The sequence below is a fragment of the Pyrgilauda ruficollis genome, unplaced genomic scaffold (assembly GCF_017590135.1).
Source record: "Pyrgilauda ruficollis isolate IOZ18807 unplaced genomic scaffold, ASM1759013v1 scaffold39, whole genome shotgun sequence".
Classification (NCBI taxonomy): Eukaryota; Metazoa; Chordata; class Aves; order Passeriformes; family Passeridae; genus Pyrgilauda; species Pyrgilauda ruficollis.
Genome location: NW_024525378.1, coordinates 3,485,527 through 3,500,408, shown reverse-complemented (window position 1 = coordinate 3,500,408; position 14,882 = coordinate 3,485,527).

Sequence of the window (14,882 nt, the reverse complement as noted above, 5' to 3'; positions counted from 1 at the left end):
TGTAAAAGGAGTTTCTATGTGGCCTGTGTAGTCGTATCAGAAACCCAAGGAAGTGAAAATACTAATTTCTATTGAAAAAGCTATTCTGTGAGTTTGTGAAGCTAGTGAACCCTGGATGCACATGGGTGTGTCCTACATTCCCTTTCCTTTTCTCTTTGGTACCGTTGACCTTATGTGCCTCCTTTATAGCACAGTCCATTTGGGTCATTCCCAGCCACTTACTTGCTGTAAATAAATGTATGATACTCATGGACTGTCCCACATCTCCTAGCAACTTCTTGCCTTCTGACTAGCCAAAAGATAGAACTGTGTCATTAGCTAGCTCTTGGATTAGCTCTCTCTAGTCCAGAGCCCTTCTGCATTTTCAACACAGCTGAATGACAGACTGGGGATTCAACAACAGCTGTAACAGAAGCAGAGGTGAGGAGTTTGAACAAAATTTTCATAAGACTGGCTGAACAATACTCTTTCCATGTCTACTGTAGGCTTGAATGTCAAACAGAACCAACGCTGTGCCAATGTACTAATGGGGTACAAATAGCCCAAATACTTATAGATCAGAAGCCCTTAGATAATATCTTGGAAGACATATTGGAACAGCTGGTATGCATTTTTAGACATAAAATTTTCAATGGTAGAAATGTATTCTGCTCCAATGTATTCTAATTAAATTCTAATTGAACCTGAAATGTCTCCATTAGGCAGTCTCGTGGTGCAAAAGGAGTAAATTTTCCAAGCAAACAGCTGGAGTCAGGACCAAAAAATGCACACTTTATGCATTATAAGCTTTTATTCTGGTCTAATTCTAGATAAATTTAATGATAAAAATGCCTTTTATCATCTGGAAAATACTTGCTGAGCTTCTTCAGTTTCCTAGCCTAATTTCAGTGAAAATAACCGAGTTCATATACTTTTAGATGGTTTCATAATGTAAAGCAGAGGATTCTACTTTAGAATGATTATGACATTTACTCTCTATGAATTAATAAATCATGGACAAATCAATTCAGCTTGATCATATCTGCAATGATGTAACATTTAGTGGTTGCTTACAGCAAAGCCTTTAGCCAGTGCTTTATTGTACTGTATAATCAGTAGAGGACACAGAGCAAGAGAATAGGCTGGAGCTTGGTTTTTGCACTGGAATGAGTTGGCAACTTGCCTCCCTTGCATGTAGAAATCAGACTCTTTTGCCTGGCTGCTGATAATCTTCCCAATCATCCCACAACAAATTCCTGCACTGTATTTTCCTGTCTGAGACTTTCCTTCTTCTAAATTGATTTATAGCTTGTTACAACAATGGGTATAAGGCCATGAAGCAACACCAGCCAGACACACATTTTAGAAAAGCAGCATCTTCATGGATAATCAGGTGATTGAAAAAAAAAATATAAATGCATTTGTTAGAAACCTTCTAATAATTTTCAGACGTAAAATTGCTCTACCAGATGCTGCTTTCATTCATCCTTAAAAATGTCTGCATTATTAGCAATTGTTCCAGTTAGATGTTACATTTTAGAAATATTTTCCTCATACTTCTGTCACTGAGAACAGCTTCTGTGTGAGACCAAGGAGGGAAACCTGTGAATCTATTAATTTTAACACGCTGAAAGGACCTACACAGAGCCTAGTGAAGGACAGCTGTGGATGAAGTTACTTGACTGACCACAAGAATTACTCTCCACTTCCCACAGGCTGGTTATGATCAGCTGTGTGATGATATAGCACAGCTGATGTATAACATACCAGCAGCTGATGTGGAAATCAACACTGGTGAAACAGCAGCACAAACTTCAGAATGCACTAAGCTTTATGTTAAATACCATGGGTTAATGCAAGACTTCTGCAGAAGATTCTGTGTGCTGATTTTGGCTGGGGTAATTTTCTTCACAGTGGCTAGAATGGGACTGTGCTTTGGGTTTGTGCTGGGCCCAGGGCTGATAAGTCATCATTTCTTTCATGTACCTCCCTAAAAGAGGAAACAACTGACTCCCTTCCAACTCAGCATATTTTATGAGTCTATGATCCTGTGTTGGATGGCATTTGATGCCAAGGATTGATTCTGCTAATTCTTTGAGCAACTTACTATCCAAGAAGAGAAGGCTGAGAGCCATGAAAAGCTTAGATTGTGCAACACAGAAAAAGACAAAGATGACTCTGAAATGAAAAGGGACCAAACACCTTCCCAAGAGTGTCTTCCTAAAAGAAGTATTCTAGGGACAGAAGAAGTTATATAGACTTCCCCTCTGATCAGAAAACCCTTGAGTTGAGTGGAAGCAGACCTGGAAGCAAGAACTGTCTGGCAAGGCCACAGCAGGCAGAGCAATATTTATTTGGAAACCTTCAGTTTCTGATGAGTATTTTCAGTTTTTAAAACATGTAATTCTTTTTTATTAAAAGATTGCTTTTGGATTTTGAATGGTTTTTGTTTTTTTTTTTTTTAAGGACAAGAGTTCTCTTTTTCCACTGCAAACTCTGTAAGACAGCAACTTGTTACAGTGTCATCAGAAATGGAGGGTGCTGATGGACCATTGCTACTGCTCTGCAGTCAGCTGCCTGAACATAAAGGAAAAGGCATTCTGCTGTTGGCTGAATGAAATGAAATAGAGGTAGAAAAAGGTACAAGCAAAAAAATGAAAATGCAAGCGGAATCAGCTTTGCGAAATGTATTGGTAATATCAAGGAAAAAGAAAAATAGTGAAAGCATTTTCTCTGAGACTTCACAATTATGAAGAAATGGAAGGGGAATGCAAGAAGAAACAGACTGCAGGAGAGTGTAAAAGGAAACCACTCCTCATAGGAGACCTCTATTTTTAGACTTAAAAGCACACTGCCAATGTCTTCGGTGGAGAACAAAATAAAAAAAAAAAATCTATTAAACGTGTTTTTAAAACTGGAGAAGAGAAAGTGTATACAAAAACAAGTATCTGAAGACATTTGCAGATTTTCCCATATTATTTCCCACATTCTTTTTCAGAGAAATGTGTCAGAGGGTTCAACCTCTGTAACACCCAGCATTTTTCTGCTCACACTGACCTAATTTTCAGGAGGCTTTAGGATTTCATGTGTATAAGCAATTTATCATGAATACATACACTGGAGTTTGTCATGCATGTACAGAACACAGTTGCCAAGGAACAAAAGTTTGTAATGGAAAAGGTGTATCATTAAATCATTAAACCTTTCTTGCACACAATTCCCTGTAAATAAGACCCAAACAATTGAAATACTAATCTGTACTAACGCTTTTACGTGTAAAATAAGTAAGCATGCTTTTATTGCATTTTAGGCAGCCAACCCTTTTTTCTTGTCCTTATTTTCATTAAGTGCATATAGTTTCACACATTTAGATAGTGATTCTTCAATTGAGGAATCCAATGCTACATCAAAGCAGAATATAATATTTTCATCAAGTATGCAATGACAATATTTTGCAAGTGTATTAGAAGTAATAATTGCCCATCAAACTAAATAAAATGAAACTTGGAAAAAAATGTAGAGCAGTTTTAATAAAGTATTTGAGCTGCAAGGAAAAATATTTAAATTTGTAATCAACACATACAAACAAATCACTCATCAAATTTCCTAATATTGTGGTGCTAAGTAAGCTAATTATCCATTCTAAATGTTATTAAAATAGCTTTTTTTGCTTTGAAGTTAACACATTAGTTTTAATAGAACTATCAGACATGAGAAATAAAAAACACAGACAACAAAACATATGCAGAATACAAAGTACTTGTTCTTTCAGATGTTTGGGCTTTGTGCTGAAGACTGTTGGGGCATAAGAGGATAGTACTGTTTACAACAAAACACTAGAAATACAGAGGACACAGATCTGACTTCCTATGAAACATGCTGAATGAAGTTAAAAGATTAAAATTCTAGGGTCAAAACATTAAGAAATTTTTTTTTCACTTCTTTAGAGCAAAAATATCTCTCTTCTAGGTTTACTGTGTCCATACTGATGTAAAAATGAGGAAAGACATGGAGGGTTTTTTGTAAAGCAAACACTGGTACAGTACACATAGATGTGAAAAATGAAACTATCAAGCTAAAATTGCATCAAGAATTACAAGGATAGATTTTTACAATTATTCATGTCATAAGTTACAGAGGAAATTAATTTCAACAAACAAAATATTTAGTAAAAGTAATAAAACTACCTTAAATTCACTAATTCACCAGAAGCAAAAAAATATGACTCAACTGGATTTGTCTCAGGAAAAAATATCTGCTCAGAGAAACATAACCATTGTGATGACTAATCATAATTCCATAAAGTATGTCACTAAAAGTTGACTTTGAATAATTACTTTAATTAATCTTGTTTCTTCAAATGCAAAACACAGCATAAATTTCATATATATTATGTATATTTCATGGGAAATGTGAAATGCTAGCATTCTCCTGTCTCCTTATTTGGGACAAAAAGGAACAGGAGAGAAGTGTGGTCTCTGAAGAAGGTAACAGGACATTGTCCCTTAAAAACAACCAGAGAATGTTTAAGGTTTGGTTTTACCTTTTTTTGGAATTTTTTAGCATCATTTCCTGGGAATTCCTCCATATAATCAGTATAGATGCTCACCTATCCAACTATAGCCTTATGTAAGTTAGAAATGGCCTACATTGTTATTTAAACTAAAATGCTTCCAAAAGTACAAGTTTTAGAAACCCCACCTAGGTTTGGTATGATTTTACCTCTGGAGATACGTCTCTTCATCCCTTGTACAGACAGATTCTAGAAAACCTGATTAGATCAAATATTTCAATTTTTCTGGTTAAACAGGATGGACTGAACCAACACAGTGATCAAACTGAGGGCTGTTGTCAGTACAGGAGATAAAATAATTCTCTGTGGAAAATACATGAGATTTTAATCAATGGGTTCAAGAGGTCTGATAAACTGCATTGTCTACAAGCTCCTATTTACACTACATTTGGTAACCCCAACACCAACTGCACTTCCAGCTTTGGTAAACCTTGTATATTCTTCCTCTAAATTACACTAAACTGTCTTGAAGAAGGGATAACAAAAAAAAAATTAGCTGAACCTGTCTGTCTTTTTCTCTTATAATCCTTTCACATGAGCCAGTCACTTGTGACTAGCTAGCTTTTGTCATTATAATGACAATTCTGACCTTCTTTACATCTTCACATCTTCTTAAAAAAGTTGAAAAAAATATTAGATGAAATGGAATAGTTCTTTCCTCAAGTTCCCAGTGAAGAGGTACAATATGTTAAAGCTTCAGACATAAAATGTGCATAAAAGGAAATGAATGTGTAAAGAAGTAATAAAGTCCTTAAGATTTAAGGCCCAAGCTTAAGTTTGCAAACAATGTTTAATTAGGAATTAAATAGCCTCAGCTTAAAAAACAAAAAATATTAAAAAAAAAAAAAAAAAAAAAAAAAGAGGGCAAAAACCCTACATGAGTGCTAAAGTCTATTTAAGATTTTGTAAAAGAAATTGTCCTTTGGACCTCCTCCAGTTTACTCATATTCCCACCCAAAATTGAACAGTTGCCCTTGACCACACATGCTTGTTCCTGAGGATATTACGTCTGTTTTTTGAAAGTGTTTCAACTGAAGCATGAAGAAAAATGCTGTGTAAATAAAAAATATTGCAAACAAATATATCAGCATTTCTGATTTGAATTTTCTCACAGTCTTTTAATCTGTCAAAAGGCTTGATTTTCTTTTTCTCAGCTCTGTACTTTATTTTGTGAGAAACATTACTAAAAGTGTTGTTACTGGAATTTCCAATGGACAGTAAAGCTGTCTTTCAAGCTGTCTCTTAATGACAACATGGAATACATCCTGCTAAAGTTAAAATAGGTGTCTGGTCTTTTAACATGTTAGTTCACAACATCAGTTTTTTAAACCTGGATATCTCTGCTAAGGTCAGTATAGCAGTAAAAATTCATACCAAATAAGGATAATCTCTGCTGTTGGACAAAATAAAACCATCTTTGTCCACTCAATTAATTTCAGATTTCATAATATTATATTAAACTACCTAGTCCTTTGCTTCCATATAAATCTGTGGTTGATTTATACAAATGTGATCAGTAAGTATAAGGGTTTTTTACACCTGTGTCATCACAAAACTTCCTGTAGGACTTAAATGGGTGAATGGGAAACAAACTTATTTTGTATCTGCTTTGCAACTTTTACTATTCAAGTACTTTGCTGGCAAGGACTTAAACATAATTGTGCTGAAACTGAAGCATATAAATTAAATGAAAAATAAATTTGCATTGAAAGTTCATTTTGGTTTCTTTACTGTCTAGCTGACACTGTTTATACTCCACAGATACAGCATATAGAGAATACTGTCATAGTATCATTCAAGGATTTGTCATGATCCGAGCTGGGGATTCAAAACTTACATCTTTAGCTGGACTGATGTGAGGAACTCAGACTTTTGGAGGAGTTCAGTATGTCTGTGGATTTTGAGGCATATAAAAAGCATACAAGACCTTTAAAACCACTATATTTAGTGAATGCACCGCATATAGCTTCCGAGGTGCAAATTGTAAGCATCTGTAGGCAATACATTGCCTTTTAATAGCCAGCGAAGTAATAAAATAATATTGCCACAAAAAATTGTATTTATATGTTTCTATAACCTCTACATCATAGTTAAGATACAGTTACAGCTGAGGGCTAACTCCACCACTGACCTTTTATGACATTCTGCAAAGCTCACTGTCAGCACTACAAGCTGCAAAGTAATGGAAACAAAACCCAAAACAATTCCCAAACCGAGATCGGTTTCCAACCACATGTAAGCTCAGCCATGTTACGTAATAAAGTGTTCCAGCATGTATTTTGCATCTGTAATTATTTCCCATCATTCCCTGCACAGCCTTTCTAGTGTGTAAAATAGTCATACCCATATTTAAGAGGATTTTTGTTCTTTTTCATATTAGAATTGATACCTTGTGTACATAAAAAGGCAGAGGCAATTTAATTGTTCCTCAAAACAATTTTGTCACTCAAGTTATGTGAGTACTCAATAAAACAGAATTCTCTTATTTCCACACGTATCACCAATGCTGAGAGGGTATGGCACAAATGGAGATTTGAGCCATCCATTTAAGTCCCACTTTACCTAGTTCAATCAAACATACTAAATTAATATTTTCACTTTGAGTAAGCATGGTTGAAACATTTTTTCGATGTGTCTACACTCAAGCTTTTACTTTCTAAATGCTGTAAAAACAGTTGTGCTGACTTTACATTCATTTAAATATAGTTGTATGAAAACTTTAAAAATATTTTCAGAATTGATATATTTTTAAAAGCACATTTTTAATCCTTGAAAGAAAAGTGGGTTGCAAAAAGCCAAATAGGTACACATTCAGTGCGAAATATTTAAACAGAAATTTTAAAATTTCAATGTGATCATTTACACAGGGTTGAACCTTTCTCCACAGAAGACAAGGTGGTCTCTTGCAGGAGCTGTCACATGAGAAACACTGGAGAGTAGCCAGGCTGTACCAGCTTGATCCAATGGGCTGTACCTGGTATGAATCAGCCTTTGAATGAGCTGATGGAGTCTGGTGAGCTGGGGCTAAATTTCAGGGGAAGTTCATGGAGAGCAAGGTTGGATTTATTAATATACTGATTTTCCTGCAACTACACTTTGATCACTGACTTAAACTGATGTTCTTGTTGTGAAGAAACATATGCTAAAGAAGAACTTGTTATGCAGGACATCTATAATTAAAGAAGATCTTCAATGAAAGCATTTCACAAGACCGCCATTAGGCTTTGTCATACCGCAAAAAGAACATGAGCCTCTGTGTAAAGAAAAGTTAAACAACTGTCAGCTGAAAGCAGATGAGGATTTTATTGAATACCTGTATTACTAATGCATGAAGAGCTACCCATGCAGAGCACAGCAGATACAATCATTGCTTTTAATCGTTGTGCAATTTTTATTACCAGTGGAGCTACCAAACAAAAAGAGGAGGATAGATTTCCATTACTGGTAGCCACAGTTTTATTTCAGGAGAAATCAGTCGCCTAGGTCACCAAGTGGTCACTGATTCTAGTGCCAGGATCACCTCCACATGGTGAGACAGGTAGCTTTACATTTTTGAAGACAGCACAGATCAGGATCTGAAACCCCACTAGCCAGGGTCACATAAAGGGTAAAGACTGGATAACCACTTCCAAATCTTCCCACTGTGAAGGATAAAATTATTTGACCAGGCATTGAAAAGAAAAAAAAATAGCATGCACTTACATAATCTTTAAAGGAAAGTATAACAACAAAGAAAGAAATATACAATAATCACCAACTATCAAACAGCATTATTGTAATTTCTATAGTCATATGAATTTTGCACTATGGCCATATTGTATTTTGAGCCTGGTGCAAATATCTAGAATACTGGAAAGCAGTTTTTGAAGCTTTTGTTCAGCATAAGCTATGGAAGAAACACTGCCGGGCAGCTGTCCTGGCACAAACTACTACTACAAATCATGCTTCAGCTGTAAAGTTGTAGTTTAATTTTTTTTAAATATTGGTAATAAAATATTGAGAGGTGGATGACAAATAGAAACTGATGTAAATATAAAATTTATTTAATGCCCAGTGCAAAATTGGTTTAATATTTTAATTTTATTAATTCTCAGTGCAATTTTTTTAAATTTTATTTTTAGGTGAGAATCCACACTGTTGCAAGTACTTCTAAAGCCCTTACCTGCAAGGGGAGCCACAACAAAGGAGGAAAATACTGACTCTGGATAGTGGAGATTCCCACTTTGAGAACTCTGCTTTTCAGTTCTGGTTTGTTTCTTTCACTATTCTACTAAGCTTACAAAAGAAATTTTTAAACATTAGATTCAAGTGTAATCCAGAATCTCATTCTGCACATGCTGTCTGATCAGAGGCTCTTTCATAAAAAAGTAAAGAGTTCATAGGTCTTTGTTGAAGGTAGTGCTAAAACAGTACCTTACACCCTTGGGTGTAAGAAGGGAGAACTTCAAAACATTGAGTGTTTTGTCTCCTTTATCCTTGCACCTGGAAAACTGAGGTCAGAATACAGAAAACAGACTAATATTAAGATACAATTGTTTTTTCCTTCATTCATCCTTCTGGGCCAACAGCAGTGCAAAAGGCAGGAAACATACTTTCATTTATTCCTGGTTTTAATCTCTTCTGTGTTTTTCTTATTAGCTTTTTTCCCCTGTCTACTGCTGTTTCATTTACAGGTTTTCTCAAGTACCCTCATTCTCAAAGGGAAATCCACCTGGTTTTCGTTTGATATTCTCAAGTCCTGTGGTGTCAATAAAACTGACCTACTCCCACCCATACTACTTCGGATTTATATATTAAGCGAGGCAAAACTCAGGCATATGTCATTTTTTCAGGAGCTAAATGGAAAAAGAATCTGTTTTAAAAGGTGATATCACACATTTGAGTTTAATATTGTGAAAAGCCAACATGAAGCAAAATCACAGAGATATTAAGTGTTTCAGCTTTCTCAGGGAACAAAAATATGAACATTAAAAATGTACATTTCTCTTTTGTTTTCAAGTACCATCAAAAAGAAGCCATTCAAATGGCCAATAATCAATCATGAACAGAGGCAAAGAAATAGGTAAAACATAAAATTCATTGAAAACACATAGACGATGAAAACATTAAGGTTTTTTCTTCACATATGGGGATTTATAAAACCAGGAATAAATGTTACAAGACCTAAAAGGTGTCCTGAATCAATTCAGAAGTTTGCTAATTTGAGCTTCAGCCAAATGACTACCCAATGAGGAGTAACAGATGCACCTGACATAGCATTCCAGTTCAAGGACATAGCAGAAATTTCACTCTAGTCCTCCCCAGTGACAGAAAAAACTATTGATTGCACATTTACAGCTCAAATGCCTTTTTTCCCCTCCTTTCTAAAGTAACAAAAGAATTCTAAGTGTACGAAGAGCTTGTGGGTTTGGCTTCAATTCAAGGCCAAACAAAGGGCTCAGACTTTCACCACAGACTACAGAAGAATTTACAAGTTCTGTGTTCAGATTTGTGAAAACTTGTTGAACTTTCAAGCTAACAAGCATTTTCAACAGGAGGAGTGCACAATAGCACAAAATTCCTTTTGTTTTCTGATGGAAAGACTTACAGGTACCAAAATCCATCTGAGAAAAGGTTAGCTATAACTTGAATTCAGGATGTCTTGTGCATTATATACTGAGACCCTGAATCACTGATAATTGATCTACTGAACCAAGTCACTGAAGAGTGCCAAGTATCTTTGATAGCCTGGAGGCATATATTGTTTCTCTAGGCAGGAAGCAGAAAGACAGAAAAAAGGGGAAAAAGTGCAAACAGTTCATATTCTTTTAACTTCATTTCATTCACTGAAATGAATAAATAAGTTGTTGAGCATGTGAAGAAAATTTAATAATTTTTATTATGTTTAGTATGAAAATATAAATAAATGTATAGATCGTATAGTGCCATTTAAAATGGTACTTGAAAAATTTCTAATTATTATTCTTACTATTTTCAGGTGTTTACCCAGTCTTTTCTACTGTTAGGTAAACATTAAAAGAAAGCCACTATGTTTCCCTTTTGTAATGTTTATTTTTATTTTCATGGTAGAAAAGTGGTCTTCACACACATAAAGACATATTTCTCTTCCTTTCTCTCTCTTCCACTTGATTTTTCCCAAAAGATTGCAAAAGATAAGGAGGAACTATGAAAACTTAGGTGTGTGCACAGCTTCTAAGTCATGGTTAATAATTTGTGATTTATGTTTTCAGTTTCCATGACTGATATTAACACAAAGATTATGTCACTTTCTTAAGGTAAAAATGCCAAGAGAGGCAAACATCTGTCAAGCAGTCTCGCTAAGAGACAAGAAACTGAGCAGAGAGAACAACTGAAGAAGAGAAGCTGGCTTTTAACACAGGAAATAGGTAAAAACATGAAAACTGGCTGCCAAAGACAAGCGGAAAGAGTTGGATGTGAGGTGTCACTTCATTGCCTTGGACTGGAGCTGGAGCTCACATAAGAGAGGGAGACTCTGGAAGCAGCACAGCACAACAGGATCAGGTCTGTAGAGCTCGTCAAGAGCCACTGTCCACACCAAGCACGTTTTGGGGGAGTTCCCTTCAGGATACCTCTAATTTGTTGCCATCAGCTGAACCCCCAGCAGAGCTGGAGGGCATTTGGGGGTGTTTGTTTCCTCTGCATGCATAAAAATTTTATACTTTGAGATGGCCATGAGTTCTGAATCAGCAAGTGTTAAGTGGGGAGGACTGGGATACTTTCCTCAAAAAGCACTTTGCTGATTAAAACTAAAATCTCAAGAAGCTCCGAACTGTAGATAAGAACTTCTTCAGGACTGAGAACTCATCTCCTATCCAGGAAAAAGAGGTGCTGGTACTAAAATGATATTACTCTTCTCTATTTCCAGCTTAATATTAAGCATAAGATTTGCATTTTCTTTTCCCTTTTTCTTCCCAAAGAAGTTTGACTGCTACAATGCACTTCAGATGTAAACAAGCTTGCAGTTAGAGAGCTATGCAGTTCAGAGAACTGTGTAAATGGTGCTGTTTCAAAAGGCAGAGCTAAAGACCTGTTTAACTTCTACAGTGATTTTCAGTTTGTACCTTTCTGTGATCTCAGTGAGCCAGTATGTAATGTGACAATGACTGATTTCTCTTAACACTCCAAAATTTTACCATTTGTTCAAATATTTTAATGTCTCTCATGCTGTAACTGAAATTATTTTTCTTTTGCATGCTAAAATGTCATTGAAAACACAAAAGCAAAACGCTATATATAGCAATGTTGCATGGGAAGGAATGTTTCAAATTTAGAGTTGATCCTATATTCAAAGAAGCAAAATAAGAGTGAAACCTACAGCTTTTGAGGCTGTCAAAGCTGCCTATTCCCTAAATACACCTTCAGACAATCAGAGGCCATTTTATGGTGGTTTTTCTAGAATGGGAATAAAGAATATAACATTATGGATCAAGCCTGCTTTTAAAATAATTGTTTAGATCTTTGGTGCAACAGTTAGAGACACACGGAAATGGAGTAACAAAGAGACAAACAGGACAGCTATAAAAGTTATAAGTTATTGAAGGTAGATAAACCTGACTAAAATTATAAGTGAGAAATTATCTTTGGGATATTCTTATATATATTCTACTAATATATCTATATTCTACTAATATATCTATAAATGTATTAAATCATCAATTCTCTTTGTTGCTCTTCACTCAGGTTCTGTGGGAGAACAGGTTCATCTGACCATCCCAGGCAAACTTAGGTTATTTAATGTACCAAACTAATTAGCAAACTTTAGCATATAGTGGTCTATTTGTGTTCCTGGGTTATCTATTTATTTTCTTCTTTTCTATTAAAATATGGCAATGAAGTTTCTTTCATTATTAATGTCTGAATTTAGAATTTGGAAAATGATACTTTTTTGTAAATGATCCTTCAGGAATTTTTCTATCAAGTAATAACTTATAAGTACACATTAAAAACCTGATCCATTTTGAAAAGAAAAATATTTTTAATTTTTACACAGGAAAATATTGTTAGTTGCTCCACATTTTTTCTTGTAAAACTAGATAATTGAATATGGGATTTGAGAAGGAACCTGACTTTTGTATATATGGACATTCTGGCTTTTAACTTTGTAACATCAATGCTTAAACATAAGTCATTGAACTATTTGGGACTTGGAGTTTTTGTTCATTTGTTCTCATCTGAAATACACTCATATTTTAGATTCCATGTGTTGTCTTGTTTGAAGCTAAAATAAGGTTCAGTTGCTAGAGTAAATCAATCTCATTTCTCTTCCTAGAACTTCTTGTGAAAAATCTGTTAAATAATTTTTTCTTTCTTGTTTATTAGACTGTAATGAACAGATGTTTTCTATTGCTTCCTTCCTCTCTCTCTCCCCCCCCTCATTCCCTTTCCTCCATTGCATTTTATTTAATATTTCAAGGGCAAAGACAGTGATTAACAACCAGCACCTCATCTGAGCTCCCATTTTCAAACACAGCAGGTCAAAAAAGCTGGTTTAGCTGAGATATTATTTGGAGATACTGAATTCTGGTCCCAGGTGAGGTTCTCCAGGCCACAGAATATGAAGCCTGAGGGTGCAAAGTATTTCTTAGCTGTACTTTGTGATACGGATTTCTATGATCCTTTCAAGCTTACTTATTGTCTATATTCAACAATATTTTCTCCTTACACTAGCTTCTTCCATTTCTATTCCCACCTTAAAAAAAAGTAGTGAAAAAGTATAAATTAAAAGCAAAATAGAAAAAACCCCATACGACTAATATATATATTCTATTTCTAAAACTGAACAGCTTCTCAAGAATCTAAAAAAATATTTTAACTTTTAATTTATGAATTATCTCATTTTCTGAAACACTTATTTCCAGAATAATTGCATTTAGGAGACCTAAAAATAACATGAAATGTAGTAAAACAGAGACTAAATTCTAAATACTTATTAGCTTCTACACAAATTATTTCTATTTTCTTATTGGTTATTTCATATCAGTAACAATACTATTAGCAATAATCAATATTTTTTATTTTATAACCCAAATATGGTTTCCATTCAAAAAATTCCAATTAATCCTCCTATTGTTTCTCACATAATAATGCCTCTCTTTTTACACCTGACTGGTTACCTCCAAAACCTTAGGATTCCTCTAAGGTGAGGAACTGCTGGCCCACAAGTGTAGAAACACCTACTGCTAGGGATGTTTTGAAAACCTCAAATATGCTACAAAAAAACACTAGCAGAGATAAATAGTCTTTAAAGTCTTTAAAAATTTGGATTTTTTTCCTTTGAAAAATATAAATTCAGAGCTAAATCATATAATTACAATACATATCCCAAAAGCATCTAAACTCTCCAACATATTTTAAAATGAAAAGATTATTACATCAAGCAGTTCTAAGGATGCAGATAAGGAGCTTATGAAAAAATTTAGATGTCTTCTGTTTTCTTTTACTGAAACTTGATCACAACGAGCATTAGTGACTGGTCTTAACTATCTTGTGATGCTGAGTTCACTTCCTGAATGAGTATATTTCTGAGCTCAAAATATTGGAGCAAAAGGGTTTTTTTCCCGTTCCTTTATGAAGGAGCAAAAAACTGGTTTCAAAGCATCCAAAATTTAAGTCACCAAGAATCTTTATTGCCTTCTGAAGCAGCACCTTAACAATAAGTTCTTATTTCTGCCTCAGTACAAGCACACATGTGCATTGATACATTTTATTTACTGTTTCAGATCTGCTCAGATTTTCCACCATTACAACTAAAATTAAAAGGCAATGACGATATACATGTCATCACATGAATCTGATATCTCTGCAGTTAAAAACTTTCACTGCATTCCTAGAAGAATCCTAAGATGAAATACAAAGTCAAGATATCTCTAACATGTGGTTATAGATTATATGGCCCGCCTTTGTCTTTTCCTGAAGTCCTAAAAAGGTCACAGAATACTCTGCATGAAATTCCAACAGAGAATTTCTACAGACATATTGAGTTTTATGACAAAATCAAGAATATTCTTTGAGGAATAAGAATATGTGTTCACAAGATTGCATGAAGACTGCAGCTGCAACTAGGAAGTCTTTCTAATTCTAATCGGAAGAACCATTTTGACTCTGCTGAGATAATTTGATGTTTTGTTGGACCTGTCATTATAGTGAGGCTCAATATATCCTGGTACAAACCTAATTTTGGATGAAAAAATTGTGTTCTATTATGAAAGAAATCTGCCATATGAGTTTTCTCTTCAATTACTTTCCTAAATAAGAATTGACTTGACTTGCTGAAACACACCCCCCCCCCCCCCCCTTGTCCTTACTTTTG